This window comes from Sapajus apella, unplaced genomic scaffold (genome assembly GCF_009761245.1).
Source record: "Sapajus apella isolate SASKATOON/1434 unplaced genomic scaffold, GSC_monkey_1.0 scaffold6, whole genome shotgun sequence".
In the NCBI taxonomy this organism is placed as follows: Eukaryota; Metazoa; Chordata; class Mammalia; order Primates; family Cebidae; genus Sapajus; species Sapajus apella.
In genome coordinates, this window is record NW_022436946.1 from 12,066,214 (window position 1) to 12,086,960 (window position 20,747).

The window sequence follows — 20,747 nt, forward strand, 5'->3', positions numbered from 1 at the left end:
ACATGGCCAAGCACACGTGTACACATGGCCAAGCACACGTGTACACCTACAAACACTTCTCTTCTTCTCAACTTCCCAATGGTGTTATGTCACTCTTTTTGGCTATATTAATATTCACATTTTACATTATGATAATTACCTGTATTGTTCTCACCTGTGTCTTACAGTAAATGATTTTATTTTCCTTCTTTCACAGCTTTATGTTTTTATTGGAATTAATTCTTGGCTCACTGTTTATTTCCTTATTTGTCTATGTACTAAGCAACAATTCATCTGGAAGCCCTTCAACAGATCTGAAAATTTCCTGTGGACATATAAAAATGCATCAGGTCTTCAATGCATTTCATTTTCAATAAAAAATTCTTCTCAGAAGCCTCATCCTCTTGCTCCTATTTCTCTTATTTTCTCTCTTCCTTCCTTTCCTTCTCTCTTCCTTCCTTCCCTTCCTTCCTTCCTCCCCCCTCTCTCCTTCCTTTCTCTTTCTTTTCCTTCTCCTTCCTTCCTTCTTTCCTTCCTTCCTTCCTCTCTCTCTTTCTCCTTCCTTCCCTCCTTCCTTCCTTCCTTCCTTCCTTCCTTCCTTCCTTTCTTTCTTTCTTTCTTTCTTCTTTCTTTTCTTTCTTTCTTTATTTTCCTGTTAAATGCATTGAACATGTGGATCCCCACTCCAGTTTGACCTTGTTGCTCTCTGCAGCTGTGCAGCTGTCCTTCTGGGAATTCCTTTCACCATCATCCTAGGAATTTTTTTGTTTCTCCTGTTTCTTCAAGCCTTTCTATTTTATATTCTTGCTTTCTCCCCTCACTACAGTGAAGCACTTTATCAAGTAGCTAACAATAGGTACATGTGATGTAAATAGATCCTCTGTTAATTTTATTCCCCCAAAAGATATGTTGCCATCCTAACTTCTGGTACCTGTTATGTGACCTTTTTGGAAACAGGGTCTTTACAGACATAGTTAAGATGTAAGTTAAGATGAGATCATACTGGAGTAGGGCTGGTCCTTAATCCAACATGACTGGTATCCTTATAAGAAGGAGAAGAGAGACCACAGAGACACATCAGAGGAGAGAATGCCATGCGAAGACACAGACACGCAGAGGGGAGACAGCTGTGTGATGGAGGAGGCAGAGATTAGAATTACATAGCTGTAAGTCAAGGAGTGTCCAGTATTGTTGGCAATCACTAGAAGCTAAGAGAGAGAACATGCCCTGACAATAGCATAATTAAAGACTTACAGTCCCCAGAATTGTGAGAGAATATATTTGTGTTGTTTAAAGCTACCTAGTTTGTGATACTTTGTTATTGCAGCTGTAGGAAACTAATACATCTTCCATTTCTGGTAACTTCTTTATTACACCCTTATACTTGATTTATAGTTTGTCTACATATAGAATTTCAGGTTGGAAATCATTTTTTTCTCAGAGTTTGAAGGCTCTGCTACATTCCTAGTTTTTATAACGTTCTTGAGAGGTCAGATGCCATTCTGATTTCCAGTCTTTTGCTTCTAAGTCATCTTTTCATCACATGAAGATTTTCATATTTTCTTTTCATTCATGTGTTCTCAAATTTATGATATGTCTTACTCTGAGTTTGTATTTGCTTTTTAATCTGCTTTTATCCAAGGGCTTCATTTCTCTGCTCTTTCTGTACTATTAGTCATATGTTGGACCTCTTAGTTATTCTTCTAATTTTCTATCCCTTTCCTCCATTTTCAATCTATTTTCTTTTTCTTTTACCTTCTCTTCCATTTTTCATTTTTTTTTTTTTGAGATGGAGTCTTGCTCTATTTCCCAGGCCTGAGTGCTTGAGTACAGTGGCACAATTGTGGCTCACTGCAACCTCTGCCTCCCAGGATCAAGCAATTCTCCTTGGCCTCCTGAATAGCTGGTACTATAGGCTCACACTACCACATCCAGTTAATTTTTGTATTTTTAGTAGAGATGGGGTCTTGCCATGTTAGCCAGGCTGGTCTCAAACTCCTGACCTCAAGTGATCCACCCACTTTGGCCTCCCAAAGTTCTGGGATTATGGGCATGAGCCAACACGCCCAGCCCATTTTTCATTTCTTTACCTTTTTTGTTCTTCCTTTTCAGTGATTTTGTCAATATTATTTTTTCAGTGTTGCTGCTGAGTCTAAAACTTTTTCTTCTATTATATTGAAGGGACTCCCAAGAATTTTGTGGGAAAATTGAGTTAAAAGATAAAAATGAAACATATGACCTTTATTTCTTAACATAAGCTCCATCAGGATGAAGAAACTTTTGTAAGCAATGATACCAACCATTCGGTTCATTCATAATGCACTAGAGTCCTAGGAATTTAACCACCATGCTAAGGCAGCCTTTTAAACATTACCAATTGAAGAAACATGAATACTCTTAAAATGTTTTCTAAGATTAAGAAATAAAAATAAGTCATAAGAAACCAAATCAGGACTGTAAGGTAGAAGCCTAATGAGTTCCCACAGGAATTCTAACAAAATTTCCCTAGAGGAGAGAAGTGAGAAGAAGCATAGTTACGGTAGAGAAAGGCTCTTTGATGAAGTTTTCCTAGATATTTTTCAGCTAAAGCTTTGGCTAACTTTCTCAAAATGCTCTCATAATAAGCATATGTTATCATTCTTTTGCTTTCCAGACAGTCAACAAGCAAAATGCCTTGAACATCACAAAGAACTGTTGCCATGACTCTTGCTCTTGACTGGTCCACTTGAACCACTTCCACTTCTTGGTAGCCATTGCTTTGCTTGTGCTTTTTCATTGGGATCACACTGGTAAAGCCATAGTTCATCTCCTATTACAATTCTTTGAAGAAATGCTTCAGGATCTTGATCCCACTTGTTTAAAATTTCCATTGAAAGTTCCTATCTGCAACTAATCTGGATGCAACAGATTTGGTACCCACTGAGTGGAAAGTTTTGCTCAACTTTAATTTTTCAGTCAGAATTGTGTAAGCGGAACCAACTGAGATATCTATGATGTCGGCTATTGTTTCTGTGTTCATTGTTGGTCCTCTTCAATTAAAGCATGAACAAGATAAATTTCTTCTTCTCAAATTGTGGTGGATGGTCTGCCGCTATGGGCTTCATACTCACCATCTTCTTAAAACAAGTTATCCATTTGTAAGTTGCTGATTTATTTGGGGCATTGTTCCATAAACATTTTGTAAAGCATCAATTATTTCACCATTCTTCCACCTAAGCTTCAACACAGATTTGATGTTTGCTCAATTTTAGCAGAATTCATGTTACTCTGACAGAGGCTCTTTTCAAACTGATGCCACAACCCAGATCCTGTTCAGAAGTTATAATCAGTATGAGTTTATGATGGTTCAAAAGATTTTGAAATCTATGCATAGTTTTATAATATACATTCCCCATGAACTTTGAAAATACCTGTCATATTTAATTTCCAAGAGCTTTTTCTTATTTTCTAATTACTTATTGTTTAAAAATTATTATCCTATCTTATTTTATGGAATAAAAATTAATAAGCTTTTGAGGTGTACTTCTGGTCTTTCTTAAAAATTTTTTTAAACTACAATAGTTTTTGACAAATAGGTGGTATTTGGTTACATGGATAAGTTCTTGAATGGTGATTTCTGAGATTCTGGTGCATCCAACACCCAAGCAACATACACTGTACCCAATGTGTAATATTTTATCCCTCACCTTACTCCCAACATTCCCTCCAAGTCCCCATAGTCCACTGTATTATTCTTATGCCTTTGCATCCTATAGCTTAGCTCTCACTTAGAAGTGAGAACATGCAACATTGGGTTTTCCATTCTTGAGTTAATTCACTTAGAATAATGGCTTCCAACTCCATCCAGGTCAAATGCCATTATTTTGTTCCTTTTTATGGTTGAGTAGTATTCCATGGTGTGTGTGTGTGTGTGTGTGTGTGTGTGTGTGTGTGTGTGTGTGTGTGTACATTTTCTTTATCCACTCACTGATTTATGGGTATTTGGCTGGTTCCATATTTTTTGCAACTGCAAATTGTGCTGCTATAAACATGTGTGTACAAGTGCTTTTCTCATGTAGCGACTTCTTTTCCTCTGGGTAGATACCCAGTAGTGGGATTGCCAGATCAAATGGTAGGTCTACTCTTAGTTCTTTAAGAAATCTCCACGCTGTTTTCCAGTGGTTTTTTTCCAGTACTAGTTTACACTCCCACCAGCACTGCTTGTTATTGGTCTTATCAGAGTTTCTATTGCTTCCTAGTTTAGTCTAGGAGGGTTATATATTCCCAGGAATTTATCCATCTCCTCTAGGCTTTCTAGTTTGCATGTGTAAAGGTATTCATGATAGCCTTGAATGATCTTTTGTATTTGTGTCATTGGTTGTAATATCTCCTGTTTCATTTCTAATTAAGCTTATTTGGTTCTTCTCTCTTCTTTTCTTGGTTAATCTCACTAATGGTCTATCAATTTTGTTTATCTTTTCAAAGAACCAGATTTTTGTTTCATTTATCCTTTGTATTTTTGTTTGTTTCAGTTTCATTTAGTTCTGCTCTGATTTTTGTTATTTCTGGATTTGGGTTTGGCTTGTTGCTTGATTTGGGTTTGTTTTGCTATTGTTTCTCTGGCTTCTTGAGGTGTGACCTTAGATTATCTATTTATGTATCTATTTGTGCTCTTTCAGACTTTTTGATGTAGGCATTTAAGGCTATGGAAAAATTTTTAAATTTCCATCTTGATTTCAGTGTTTACCCAACAATCATTCAGGAGTAGATTATTTACTTTCCATGCATTTCCATGATTTTGAGGGTTCCTTTTGGAATTGATTTCCAATTTTATTCCACTGTGGTCCGAGAGTGTGCCTGCTATCATTTTGATTTTCTTATATTTGCTGAGATTTGTTTTATGGCCTATCATATGGTCTATCTCGGAGAATGTTCCATGTGCTGATGGATAGAATGTATATTCTGCAGTTGTTGAGTAGAATGTTCTGTAAATATCTGTTAAGTCCATTTGTTCTAGGGTACAGTTTAAGTCCATTGTTTCTTTGTTGACTTTCTGTCTTGACGACCTGTCTAGTGTTGTCATGGAGTATTGAGTATCCCAATATTATTGTGTTGCTGTCTATCTTGTTTCTTATGTCTAGAGGTAATTGTTTTATAAATTTGGTAGTTCTAGTGTTAGGTGCATATGTATGTAGGATAGTGAAATTTTCCTGTAGGACTAGTCCTTTTATTATTATACAATGTCCCTCTTTGTCTTTTTAAAATGTTGTTGCTTTGAAGTCTTTTTTGTCTGATATAAGAATAGCTACTTGGCTGGGCATGGTGGCTCATGCCTGTAATCCCAGCACTTTGGGAGGCTGAGGCAGGTGGATCACAAGGTCAGGAGTTCGAGACCATCCTGACCAGCATGGTGAAACCCGGTCTCTACTAAAAATACAAAAAAAATTAGCGGGGCATGGTGGTACACGCCTGTAATCCCAGCTGTTCAGGAGGCTGAGGCAAGAGAATCGCTTGAACCAAGGAGGTGGAGGTTGCAGTGAGCTGAGATCGCCACTGCACTCCAGTCTGGGCAACAGAGTGAGATGCCATCTGAAAAAAAAAAAAAAAAAGCTACTCTTGCTTGCTTTTGGTGTCAATTTGCATGGAATATCTTTCCCCACCCCTTTACCTTGAGTTTACCAGAGTCCTTATGTGTTAGGTGAGTCTCTTGAAGACAGCAGATACTCGGTTGGTGAATTCTTATCCATTCTTCCATTACATATAATTTAAGTAGAACATTTATGCCATTTACATTTATCATTAGTATTGAAATGTGAAGTACTATTCTATTCACCATGCTAGTTATTGCCTAAATACCTTGTTTGTTTTTTTTTCATTGTATTATTGTTTGATAGGCCCTGTGAGATATATGCTTTAAGGAGGTTCTATTTTGGTGTATTTCGAGGTTTTGTTTTAATATTTAGAACTCCTTTTAGAAGTTCTTGTAGTGCTGGCTTGGTAGGGGCAAATTCTCTCAGGATTTGTTTGTATGAAAAAGACTGTATTTCCTTTATTTATGAAGCTTAGTTTTACTGGATACAAAATTGAATCATGGGGGCAGATCTTTCCTGTGCTGTTCTCGTGATAGTAAATAAGTCTCATGAGATCTGATGGTTTTATAAGGTGGATTTTCCCTGCACAAGCTCTCTCTTTGCCTGCTGCCATTCATGTAAGACATGGTTTGCTCCTCCTTGCCTTCCACTATGATTGTGAGGCCTTCCCAGCCACGCGGAACTGTAAGTTCTTAAACTTATTTCTTTTGTAAATTGTCCAGCCTCAGGTATGTGTTTATCAGCACCATAAAAACGAACTAATACGGCATGTTTGAGGAACAGGAAGCATGCCAGTATAGCTGGGATGTAATGAATAGCAGAAAGTGCTAGGATGTGAGTTCAGTGAGAAAACCAGAGGCTGCATCATGTAGAGTTTAGAATTTATTCTACTTGCAATGGGAAGCATTAGAGGGTGTTTGGGAGTGATATTATCTAACATATTTTTAGAATATCATTCTGCCTGCTGACTGGAGAATGACCTGGGATCAGACGGGTGTGCTTGGGATAAACTGGAAGCAGAGTGGACTAGTTAATGGACTGCTTCAGTAGTCCAGGCCAGAGCAATGGTGGTGTGGACTAGGGCAGTAGTGGTGGAGGTGTAGAGGGGTGGTTGAAATTCAGATATATTTTAGACATAGAGTTGTTGTACTTGCTTGGATATAGTTGTAGTTAATTGAAGTGTTGAGTGGTGAGGGAAACTGGATAATAAAAGATAACTTCTCCCATTTTGGTGAGATGGAAAGTGTAGAGCAGAAGCAGATATTGAGAAGAAAACTCTAAATTCTCTTTTGGATATATTCTACTTGAAGATCCCACTAGTCATCTAACCAAAGAAGCTGAGTAAGCAGTTGGATATGTCTGTCTGAAGTGTAAGTCTTATTAGCAAAGTGATTTTATTTAAAGCAATGAGATTTCATAGAAAAAGAGGGAAAGGAGGACAGGATTTTGGAATCTGCAACACCTACAGGTGTAAAGGACATTGAGAAGGAACAACCAGTGAGGAAGGAGAAATTTAGATGAGCATGATGTCATGACAGACATTAAAAAAAGAATTAAAATAGTACATGAAAAATAGTGACTAAGTAATGTTTATACATTTTGTACTTAAAGGCTAAGAAACAAGTGCTAATAAAGAATTTTTAGATGATATTTTTTAAATCAAGGAAACAGCATAGAAAAAAAAGGCAGTTACCAGTCTAGTGATCTAGATTTGGGGTGTAACACTTTATCACTTATTTTCTGTCCTCTGGCCAAGCATTTCATCCCTATCAAGCTAAGTTTATCCCTCTGTAAAATCAGAGCTAATAAACACTGAGACTATGTGGATGAGCTAATGGTTGGTATGTAAATAGAGAGTTGCTATTATCCTCTGGGCTGCCTTTATGTGGGCACAAAAATAGTAGCAGAGCCAAGAGTAGGGCACACTCATGACCTCTACTGCTTAAGGCTCTGTCCAGCATGGGGGATGTTGCTGATTATTCTTTTCCCTTCTCTTCTCTCTTCTCTCTTCTCTCTCCTCTCCTCTCCTCTTCTTTTTCTTCCTTCTTTCTTTTGACAGAGTCTCGCTCTATTGCCCAGTCTGGAGTGAAGTGGCATGATCTCAGCTCACTGCAACCTCTGCTTCCCAGGTTCCAGCAGTTCTCTGCTTCAGCCTCCCAAGCAGCTGGGATTACAGGTGGCCCCACCACACCTGGCTAGTTTTTGTATTTTTAGTAGAGACGTGGTTTTACCATCTTGGCCAGGCTGGTCTTGAGCTCTTGACCTTGTGATCCACTCACCTAGGCCTTTCAAAGTGCTGGGATTATAGGCATGAGCCACCAATCCTGGCCTGATTATTTTTTTTCTAACATATCCCGGACCAAAATATCACACCAAGCTTTCTAGTTCCCAGTTATTCATTATCAGTTTATTCTCCTCAGGAGCACAGAAGGATCCAGGATGGATGGCTCAGGCTTCAGCTGACTTTATTCAGAAACTCTGAGCAACATACTTCTTACTTATCCATGAGTTGAATGGCAGTCATTACACTTTTCTCTAAGATGTGAATGCCTTCCATTATTAAATTCATGTAATTATTCAGCTTTATGAGAATGAGAATTTATTTCTGGGATGCAAGGAGGTTTCAGCATGTGAAAATCAATCTAATGTAATATGCCACATTAACAGGATGAAGGGGGAAAACCCCATATGATCATCTTAATTAATGGAGAAAAAACACTCGACAAAATCGAAACTATTTTATGACAAAAACACTCAATAAATTAGGAATAGAAAGAACTGCCTCAGCATAATAAAAGCCATAGATAAAAAGCCCACAGCTAATATCACACTCAATGGTAAAAGACTGAAAGCTTTTCCTTTAAGATTAGGAACAAGACAAGGGTGCTTGCTTCTGTCACTTCCATTAAACATGGTACTGAAAGTCCTGGCCAGAGCACTTTACCAAGACAAATAAATCAAAGGAATCTAAATTGGAAAGGAGGAAGTCAAATTATTTCTGTTTGCAAATGACACAATCTTAAATGTAGAGAACACTACAGGATTTACGCATTCATAAAACACTATTAGAACTAAAAAATAAAGTCAGCAAAGTTTCAGGATAGAAAATCAGCCCAGAAAACTAGTTGTGTTTCTAAACACTAACAATAAAAAATTTGAAAAGGGATTACAAAAATAAGTCCCTTTATAATAGCATAAAAAATATAATACTTAGAAGTAAATTTATACAAAGAAGAGAAAGACTTATACTCTGAAAACTACAAAACCTTGCTAAAAGAAATTAAAGAAGAAACAAATAAACAGAAAGATATCCTGTGTTCATAGATTGGAAGTCTTAGTATTGTTAAGATTTTGATATTACCCAAAGCAATCTAAATATTCAATGTAATCCCTGTCAGGAACCAAATGATGCATTTTGCAGAAATAGAAAAGTCTGTTTTAAAATTCATATGGAGACTTAAGAGATGCTGAATAACCAAAACAATTTGAAAAAAAAAAAGTTGGAGATCTCATACTTCCTGATTTCAAAACTTATTACAAAGTGGCAATAATCAAAACAGTGTGGTACTGGCACAAAGACAAACATATAACTCAATGGAATAGAATAGAGACCAGAGAAATAAAGTCTCACGTATAAGGTAAAATGATCTTCAACAGGGGTACTAAGACCATTCAGTGGAGGAAAGGACAGTCTTTTCAAAAAATGATACTAGGAAAAACAGATATCCACAAGCAGAAGAATAAAGCTGGGTTCTTAGCTTATACCATATACAAAAATTAACCCAAAATAGATTAAAGACTGTTAAGACCTAAAATTATAAAAGTCCTAAAAGAAACACTGGATAAAATCCTCATGATGTTGAATTGGCAATGATTTCTTTTTTTAAAAAATTTAACTTTTATATTAAGTTATAGGTACATGTGCAAGTTTATTATATAGGTAACCTTGTGTCATGAGGGTTTATTGTACAGATTATTTCATCATCCATGTATTTTTCCTAGTTCCCATCAGTTTTTTTTCCTGATCCTCTCCCTCCTCCCATCCTCCACCCTCTAAGAGGCCCCAGTGTGTACTGTTACCCTCTACATAACCATGTGTCCTCATCATTTAGCTTATAAATGAGAACATATGGTAGATGGTTTTCTGTTTCTGCATTAGTTTGCCTGATTTCTTGAAAATGACACTCAAAGCACAGGCAATAAATGCAAAAACAGATAAATGAGATTACATCAAACCTAAACACTTTTGTGCATCAAAGGATACAATCAACAGGGTTAAAAGGCAACCTACAGAAAGGAGAAAATATTTGCAAATTATATACCTGATAAGGGATTAATATTCAGAATATAGAAAGAAATACTAAAACTCAACAGCCAAAAATCAAATAACGTTTTTAAAAAATGGGCAAAGGATTTGAATAGATATCTCTCTCAAAATGATATACAAATGGCCAACAAGCATATGAAAAGATGCTTAACATCACTAACCACTAGGGAAATGCAAATCAAAATCTTAATGAGATGTCACCTCACACTCATTAGGGTGGATACTATTAATAAAAAAACACACACAAAACAGAAAATAACAAATGTTGGTGAGGATGTGGAGAAATTAGAACCCTTGCGTATTGTTGGTGCAAATGTAAAATGGTGTAACCACTATGGAAAATGGTATAGCAGTTCTTCAAAACATTAACAATAGTATTACCATATGATCCAGCAATATCGTTTCTGGGTATATATACAAAAGAATTGAAAAAGGATCTTAAAGAGATATTTGCACATTCATGTTCATAGCAGCATTTTTTACAGTAGTCAAAATGTGGAAACAAACCAACATTCATCAATGGATTATGGATAAGTAAAATGTAACATGTATACACAGTTGAATATATTTCAGTCTTAAAAAGGAAGAAAATGGCTTTACATGCTACAGCATGGATAAACCTTGAGGACATTATGCTAGGTGAATAAGCCACTCATGAAAAGAGAAATACTGCATGATTTCATTTATATGATGTATCTAACGTAGTCAAGTTTATGGAAACAGAAAGTAGAATGGTGATTGCCAGGGACTGGAGGAAGGGGGAATGGGGAGTCATTCACTGGGTGTAGAGTTTTAGATTTGCAAGATGAAACAGTTCTGGAGACGTGTTGTGTGACAATGTGAATATACCTCAGTCTACTAAACTGTATATACTTGGTTAAGGTGGTAAATTTTATGTTATATATTTTTTTACCACAATTTAAAATAATAAACAAAAAGGATGCCAGAATGCTGCAAGATTTGAAAACCAGTGAGGTAAAACTCTAAGTGGCACAGTTCTGATTTTTTATACGACTACTTGCAGCTGTGTTGTTTTGGAGACAGACACTGACATCTTGGCTTCAGTTATTTTTGGTGTAAGACAGGGATATTATCTCTGTCAGATATACATACTTTACCTAATAAGGAAAAAAAAATGTCCAACCTCTAAATCTTTCCCTAAAAGAAGAATTTCCTGATGGAGAGGTACAGTTGGAGCATACCACCTTTTTCTAAGATTTCCTCTTTCCCTCAAGCTTCAACTCATTGCGGCTCTTGCCTCCAAAACAGTCCTTCCTCTCTGGTGTGTCAGGTTAACTATGGAATACGAATCTTCCCTTGGGTCTTGGAAGCATTGCCGAGACAGGTTGGGACATGCAAATAAGGCTTTAGGGGATAACATGTGGGAGATAAACACAGATGGCTCTCTGAGCCTGGTAAACTGGTTTATAAAATAAGCCTAATTCTGCTTTGAAAACCTGCTTCTTGATTGTGGAGTGAGGGAGAAAGACACATCCTAGCCAGGGCCTTTGCTTTCCAGCTCCAGTCTGAGTCCATATGGCAGATCCCATCTTCTCATCCAATCCCTTAGGAATTAATCCTTGATATTTAGATCCAATTAAGAGATGTCTACAATAGGTTTTAGCTTCATAGGAATCCAGGAAAGATGCAGAACACCATTCTAGAAACTCAGTTTTCAGAATTAAACTAATCAGATCAAATTTTTTAAAACAGGTATCAGTAACTAGATTAATGAAACACACACTATTACTAACATCCAATAACTAAACCAACTGATAAGACAGATATTTTTAAATATCTCCCTGTAGAATAAAACAAATTAGGCCCAGCATGGCGGCTCATGCCTGTAATCCCAGCACTTTGGGAGGCTGAAGTGGGCAAATCACCTGAGCTCAGGAATTCGAGACTCTCCTGGGGCAACATGGTGAAACTCTGTCTCTACTAAAATACGAAAAATTAGCCAGGTGTGGTGGTATGCACCTGTAGTCTCAGCTACTTGGGAGGCTGAGGCATGAGAATCACTTGAGCCCAGGAGGCGGAGGTTGCAGTGAGCCAAGATTGCGCCTCTGCACTCCAGCCTGGGCTGCGGAGTGAGACTCCATCTCAAAAAAAAAAAAAAAAAGAAAGAAATGATACTTTGGTTGAATTTTTCATTTTGAAGATACTGGGGACTGTCTCATCTTCCCTGCTTCTGATGTAAGATCAGTGTGTTTACAGTCAACACCACTGAGGAAACAGAGTGGGCTAGAGACAAAGACTTGGAACCAACCGAAATATCCATCAATGATAAACTGGATAAAGAAAATATGGCACATATACACCACGGAATACTATGCAGCCATAAAAAAGGATGAGTTCATGTCCTTTGCAGGGTCATGGATAAAGCCGGAAACCATCATTCTCAGCAAACTGACATAAGAACAAAAAACCAAACACCACATGTTCTCACTCATAAGTGGCTGCTGAACAATGAGAACACATTGACACAGGGAGGGGAGCATCACACACCAGGGCCCGTTGGGTGGTGGGAGGCTAGATGAGGGATAGCATTAGGAGAAATACCTAATGCAGATGATGGGGCGATAGGTGCAGCAAAATGTCATGGCACCTGTATACCTATGCAGCAAGCCTGTATGTTCTGCATATGTACCCCAGAACTTAAAGTATAATAATAATGAAAAAGAGTGGGGTAGAGAGGGAGAAGAATAAATTCTACACTTGATAGCTGCTAGTTGGTAATGTATTCTACCTTGCCATTCCCCAAGATATGTCCTGACTTCCAAGGGAAAGCAGGATATGGGGAGCAGTATCTTATTATGCTGCTGAGAACATCTCTTTTCTTATTACAGCACATGTCAAACTTAACCTGTTTCTCTCTTACTAGGGATAATCAAGAAGGTGGTTGTATAAGGCTGTGGTCAATGTGTGGGGTTCCTCCTACGTGGGACTTGATTTGGGAAAAATACAGGTATTATGTGAAAAAGCTAATGTGGTATTGTAAACACTCATTGATAGAGGCTAAATAATAGTTGATCTTACTTTAACATAAACCTTTGAAAAAATTAAATTTTGATAATAGGTCTAGAACAGAAAAGAACTGCAGTACAGACAGCTTTCTGGAACCTATTACTTTTTCAATGGTGCTCTGGCCTGTGCTGATCATCAGAATTACCCGTAAAACTTAAAAAAAAAAAAAAATCCTTGGTGCTGGCATCCCTGAGCTAGAGAATCAGAACTCTAAGAGTAGGGAAAAGGATTTTTTTTTTCAAGCTTTTCCAGTGATTCTGAAGTGTGGCAATTGGCTACTGGTCTAAACCAAAAGGGAGACAGAACCTTATTCCTCAATTCCTGAACACTTGGCTGCTTAGGTTTTTTTTTTGTTTTGTTTTTTGAGACAGAGGGTCACTCTGTCTCCCATGCTGAAGTGCAGTGGTATGATCTCGGCTCACTGCAACCTCTGCTTCCCATGTTCAAGCAATTCTCGTGCCTCAGCCTTCTAAGCAGCTGGGACTACTGGGACATGCTGCCTCGCCTGGCTAATTTTTTGTATTTTTAGTAGAGGTAGGGTTTCACCATGTTGGCCAGGCTGGTCTCAAACTCCTGACCTCAGGTGATCTGCCCGCCTCAGCCTGCCAAAGTGCTGGGATTACAGGTGTGAGCCACTGCGTCTGGTCCTCAGGTTTTTTTTTTTTTGAGAGAAGATCTCTCTCTGTCACCTAGGCTGGAGAAGAGTGGCACAATCGCAGCTCACTGCATCCTCAACCTCCCAGGCTTAAGTGAGCCTCCTACTTCAGCCTCCCAAGTAGCTGGGGCTATGGGTATGCACCACCATGCCTGGGTAATATTTTTATTTTTTGTAGAGATGGGGTCTCACTGTGTTGCCCAAGTTGGTCTTGAACCTGTGAACTCAAGCCATCCTCCTGCCTCAGCCCCCCAGATTGATGCAATTACAGGTGTGAGCCACTGCACCTGGCTACTTCTTAGTTTCTGCTTTGCATCTGGAGAGCCTCTTTTCTACCCGAGGATTCACACAAATGAACTTCTTGGAGCAAAATTGGTATGAGTGGCACTATTTATGAGAAGCTTCTAAAACCAGCTGCAAAGGTGCTGACTAATGTTATGATCAGAAAGAGGGCTCAACATGCTTTTGGCAAAATGCCTTCATCAGGTGACACTGAGGGACACTGCACTATGGAAATGGTTTTCAACTTGAAAGAGTAATTAGTATTGGCCGTGCACGGGCAGCTGTTTCACTTTACAGCTGAGCAAATGTAGTCACAGGTTTGGTGCAAAGCAGTTCTAGTTAATGTGTGTGATTTATGCATGGAGAAATACTTAATGGAGTTTTGATCAACAGATGACTGCAAGTCTGTGTTGCTTTTATTTAGCTGCTATTATTTTGTGAGCTCTGCCTCCATACCTACTGAGCCCAGAAACCTATATTCAGCAGGAGGGGTGTTGCTACAGCAATAGGAAGAAGGTACAGCTCTGAACGCCAATCCTGAGCAGCTGGTGACCCTCATGATGCCTCTTGACTATGATTCAATGATGAAAGAAAGGTTATAAGATTTGCCCCAAATCAGTCACATCAACAAAGTGGAGTCACATTTTATTTGAGGGCTCAGGGTCTAATCTTGGCATGGAAGGAAAAACACTAGATAATCAAATTACCCTTGAAAATTCCTGGTGTTATCCTAACACTGAACCCTGCGGCAAACGTTTTTGGTTTTCCCTTGTGTATTACATGGCATCATTTCCCTATGGTCGTTCAGGCCAGGGTCAGGTTTAAATGGAGAGAGCTATACAGAGTTGATGACGGGATAGTTTTTCTTCTCTGATTTTTTGTTCTGTTTTTTCCTGTTCAGGTAGTTTCATGTACGTTGGTTATAATGTTCCATTCACATATCATTTTTCCTTTTTGTTGAGTTTTCTTATTTTTTTTGAATTTGGTGTAGCACATTGTTTAAGTGTATGGGTCTTGGAGTCAGGCTTGCTGAGGTTAAATCCAGGTTTTGCAATGTATTAACTGCATGCCCTCCAGAACATTACTTAACCTGCCCAAGCCTCAGTTTCCTCTTTTGTCAAAAGGGGGTAGTAAGTGTGTTGACATCATAATTAAATGAGTCAATACATGGGATCCCTAAGGGCACCGCCTGCTAAGAACATGTATTCAAAGGTCAAAGTTTTTAATATTTGGTGGTGATTTGTGGGAGATTGGGGGGCAGTTAGTGTTCAATCTCAAGAGACTCACAGTAGAACTGTGGGAATCCTAAGTGCTTACTTAACATAGGTTTGCTTCAGGCTACAGAGCACAAGCATCCCTTCTATGACTCCAGTTGTTATTACTGGAGTGTTATCCCACTGCAGCCTAAATGGCCATGACATCAGCCTCTAGTTAAAGTAAAACTCAGAGTGAGCAATTGCTTATTCTTTCTTTGAACTCAGTTGATTGTGAAGAGGTAATGGGGCCAGTCACAGAGCCTCATTCAGAGCATTTTAAGACCTCCTTGTTTTTATTCCTCATGGATGATATATAGGCAGGTACGTTTTCATTAGAGGAAGTAAATGGCATTTATTATAATTGTTTCCAGGAAAATAATGTGCTCTAGTACATAACAGGTATAAGCATGGAATAGTGACGTGGTCTAGACAGTACGCAAATACTCATTTGTGTGAATTACACGTAGAAATCAGCTGATCGGAAATCACACGGACTGGTGGTTTCAATAGAGGCTACCTAGTCTTTTGGTTAGAGTGCAGAGTAAACAACTATCATCCCAAGCAGTAAATGGATGGCTCATTCAATTATAAGATCATTATTTTTCTCTTAGAGTCCCTGCTCTTATGATTTCTCTGGAAATTGTATTACTTGGGCCTAACCTACATAGCCTTCAGATTAGCAAGTGAGGTCAACTTCTGCAGGCCTCTCACTGATGTTGTGAAATCAGTTGGCTAAGTAAATTAGGCCAGGTAAAAGGATAGGATGCATCAAAGCAGAGCCCAGTGTAAGCTTCTAGGTTGCGTTGGTCATCCTGAAGCTCTCTTAGCTTTCATGTCTTGCCTGGAGTCCCCTCAGTCACCCGTATATATATACCCAGCTCTCACACCCAGCCTCTAGTCTAGAAGCTAAATTGTGAGACCAAAAAACATGCAAAAACCAAATGCTGAAACGGTTCCTCCCCACCCCACTGCACTTACACCACCCAGATTCTGACAGCACTTCCCACCCTTCACCTGGGGCACTCCACGCAGGCCACACCCTCGCACTGACTCAGGAAGGCTGGTTTTGGCGCTCTCTGGAGGCCTGAGAGTATGACAGCCCTCTGTGCCCTCTGTCCAAACAAGCAAGGGAGCAAAGCATAATTCACTGGCTTGGAAACTCTCTTGCAATGATTTTCCATAAGACATGAGGATTATTCACACAGAAGTTTCTATTCTCTTAGCAGCATATTTTTTATATATATATATACATATTTAATTCCCAAGGGCTTGCCGTCTCATGATTCTGCTGTCTCTGGATCTGTGTCTGAATTCCTTTCAAATAAACCTAGGTGCCAAAGCCAAGCTCACCATTGCTTTCTAACAATCATCTACTCACGTTAGTTTTCTAAGGCTGGCAGGCTTTTCCAGGGGAAGGGTCTCATCACAGAGTGTAGGGCCTTTTGTATCTCGATGGCTTTATTCTTTCTCTCCAAGCCTGTAGGTTTCACCTTCTGTTACTCTCCCTCTTTGGTCTGAGGATCAAACAAATCCCCCTCCTTGTCTGCTACAGTATTGCTCTTTTCTTCAAGGCTTGCATACCACCTGTTATTTCTTGCAGGAACTCATTAAACCCAAGTGATCTCAAAAAAATATTTCCCAACAAAAATGATTTTTGCCCTAAGACAAATCTCATACCTGCTACTAACAGAAAGAACATTCTCTGTCCTGTTACATATATTAAAAAGAAATGTCATGGCCGCAACAGCTGTCCTCAAAGAGACATATCCAGGGTACTCTCGGTTCACCAAGGATGAGGGGCCCGCTCTGCTTGGGAGTTTAGGAAGACTTTCCTGGAGGTGGTGGCACGACCGTCAGGCTCTGGGAAGCAGGGTAGAGGATGGAGGTGTAGTTTTGCTGACCTCAGCATGGGTCTAGCTTGGTTTCTCAGCAGCATCATAGCTGAGGTGTCAGCTCTCAGGAGGTGGTTGCCCCAGACAGATGAGAAGCAAGAACCTGGAGACAGGCACACCCATCCCAGGGGGCAGGGAGGATGCTCCGGGCCGAGTGCAGCTACAAGCCGTGGGAAGTCCAGGCAGGTGGAGCACGGCATGTGGAAAGAATGGGAACTAATGCCAGGGGCAGCCCAGGCAGGTGGTGGCATGAGGGAGGGCTGGCCAGGCAGGTTAGGGTGCTGGTGGGGGAGTCGTGTGTGGGGATATCACAGCAGAGCCAAGACAACCTGATGTGGGCAGGCAGAAGAAATAGGACATAACTGAAAAAGTGTTTTATGTTTGTTTGTTTGTTTTGAGATGGGGTCTCGCTCTGTCACCCAGGCTGGAGTGCAGTGGCGTGATCTTGATTCGCTGCCACCTCCTCCTCCTGGGTTCAAGTGATTCCCCTGCCTCAGCCTCTCAAGTAGCTGGGACTACAGGCCTGCGCCACCACACCCGGCTAATTTTTTGTATTTTAGTAGAGACGAGGTTTTACCATGTTGGCCCAGATGGTCTCGATCTCCTGACCTCGTGATCCACCCACCTCGGCCTCCCAAAGTGCTGGGATTACAGATGTAAAAAAGGGGTTTTAAGAGCAAAGTTGTCACCTTGGGAGGGAAGGAGTAGGACAACAGAAGCTAAGGAGGTTATTGGCTTAGAGGAACTAGGGTGCAGGCTGGGGGTTTATCCAGAGCACAGAGTCAGGAGATGCTTAACTTTAAGGCTAACATCCAAGTGAAGCTGAGGTGCTAGAAGCCGGGCTCCTCCAGTTCTCCCTGATGAAGTTCAGAGGCACCACTGAGCTGGTGGGGACAGAAGTTCAGGAAGCTGAGTATAGAGCCAGGCAAATCGCAAGTGTTTTCTCCAAACTCCCAGCCTCAGAGGCTCCCCTAGTTCTTCCAGAACTCAGGGATGGTTCAACTCTTTCTTTTTCTGGACTAGCATCTTCATCATAATTTTAGGGCTTGATTCTAGGCCAGGAAGCACTCTTATTTTCTGACTTTAGGGATATTTCCCACTGGGGCTGAGTGAGACACTGCAGGGTGAGGCCTGTGCATATATGACATCTTCCCTGGGGAAGACGACACTGTGGAATATTAAGAACCTGGATTCTGGAGCCACAGTGCTTGGCTTTGAATCCTGGCTCTAGCACTTACTGGCTGCGTGACCTTGGACAAGTCGTTTGGCCTCTCTTTGCCTAATCTTTCTCGTCTGCAAGATAGGGATTCATAATAGTGCCTACTTTATAAAAAGTGACTGTGAAGATTAATTCAGTTAATTTAGATAACATAAGCATTTAGAACAGTTCTTGGCACTTAATAAATAATCAATATTCAGTTATTATTAGCTATTACTTCTCCAATGATGAGGAGGCCTGAGAAAGATTCTGCGCTGGATCTAAGTCTCTTCTTCACTTGATAAAATACATTGTGAGTGTCTACCATATACCAGGAATTGTTCTAAGAACTCGGCATGTATCCGTCTACAGAATAAACAAACGCCCTGCCCTATAGCATCTTTTGCTATTGACTGTAAAACAGAAAGTAGGATTTTCAGAACTTTTCTTTATGTATGAGAGTTGCAAGAATTCTTTTTTTCTTTTCTTTTTTTTTTTTTTTTGAGACAGAGTCTCACTCTGCCACCCAGGCTGAAGTGCAGTGGCGTGATCTCAGAAGCTCACTGCAACCTCCAACTCCTGGCTTCAAGCAATTCCTCTGCCTCAGCCTCCCAAGTGGCTGGGATTACAGGGGTGAGACACTGCGCCTGGCTAATTTTTGTATTTTTAGTAGAGATGGGGTTTCACCATTTTGACCACGTTGGTCTTGAACTTCCAACCTCAGACGATCCACCCGCTTTGGCCTCCCAAAGTGCTGGGATTACAGGTGTGAGCCACCGCACCCGGCCCAAGAATTCTTTTATATAAATATATGAATATATGTATATAATTATATATATAATTAGAATATATGTATATTTTTTCTGTATAATCGTTTATAAGAATTGTAGTAGCAAGTACCAAGCCCAATTCAAAGGTCTCAACCAGGACAGACCTCAGCATATTATGACTACTTCCTTTCAAGGAACACTCAAACCCTTGACAAGCCTCCTTGGAACCAACTTCTTACTCAAAGTGGGGTTGCTGACACTCTAGAGCTGGGCTTCTCTTGGTGCTATCAGCATTTCGTGCCAGGTAATTCTTTACTGAGGGGCTGTCCTGTGTGTTGCAGGGTGTTTAGCAGCACCCCTAGCTGGACGTTAGTCACTGGATACCAGTAGCATTCCCCCAGTGTGACACCCTAAAATGTCTCTAGATCACCACCTCTCCTCTGGGGGCAAAACTGTCCCCAGTTGGGAAACACTGCTCCAGTGGCTGACCAATGCCACAGCGGGAAGGCTGCTTAAACCCCGGCCGCCGTGACCACTATGTTTGTCTCTGTCGCCCGTGGAGCTTCTCTGGCACCCAGAACCCGAGAGCCTTTCCTAGCCTATGATATTCTGCACTGTCCGCTCAGGATTTCTGCCATCTTATCACACAAATGGGTAACTCCAAGAGCTCTCTGAGCCTGGCTCACTCATGACGCAAGGGTGGGTTTGTGGATTAAAGATAGGAAGAGAGAAAGGCAGCTATTCATTCCCACTACAGCAAGAGTCTCATCCAACACTGTCCTAGATAGGTAATTTATTTCGCTGCAAGTGGACAGACAATCAGGTATGATCGGGGGAGCACCTTTTCCCTTTATTCTATTAGTCTCTGTCCTCCATGCTATGACACTGTCTATGTTGAATTGGAATCGTCTGGGTGTGTTCTGAGGTGGTGCGATCTAGCTCGAGTGCTAACAGCTGATCTTGAAGTTTCTAAAACCAATTGCAGAGAGGGAGTATGCCCAGGAACCCTGTCTCAAGGAAAGACTTATCAGTGGTGGCTGCTGGCTCCAAGCTAAATTGGGTTTGGAGGCCCAGAGTGCCTGCATTCTCCCACCAACATCTCTCCATGGATGTTCACTGAACCTTACATGTAAGAGCCTAGTTCAATATACATTTCTAGAACACTGGCTATTCTTCTAAGGTGAAGGCCACATAACTGAACTGTTTTGGAGTCAAAACTGAATCTGGTATTTATATTAGGACATTGATTTTGAGAGGACATCTGTACTTTTGATTTTTTAATCAAATCTTACTTCTTTGTAAATTGCCCTTTGGGTGATGCAGGCATGCAGACCTTGAGGGATCATTTCTTGTAAATTTGTAAAATGTTTTTCCAATTCAGCTGTGCTTAGTGCTGTCCTTCACATCTGCATTTCTTAATCCTGCTTCCAATGCTTCAGGTTCTTTTTATTAACTCAGCTCCTTTAAACGAACCTATCACAATATCATAGCGGGAGTGTGTGTATGTGTAGAGAGACAGACAGTGGACAGTTTGTAAATTATGTGCCCGTGCTTGCTGTGAAGCCAGCTTGGTGCATGGTGGTAGCATTCTTGCTTGACTTGGTCATAGCTGACAATGCCTTAGAGGAACAGTTTCATACCGAAACTCATTTCCTCTTGAAAACCTCACTCGGTTACCTCTCGTTTTAGTTTGCTCTGAATCATACAGCTTGGTTAGTTGAAATAGGAAGAAACCCTGTGGATGTGATTTGCTCAGGTTTACTCAAGTCAGTGTCTCAGAATAAATGAAAA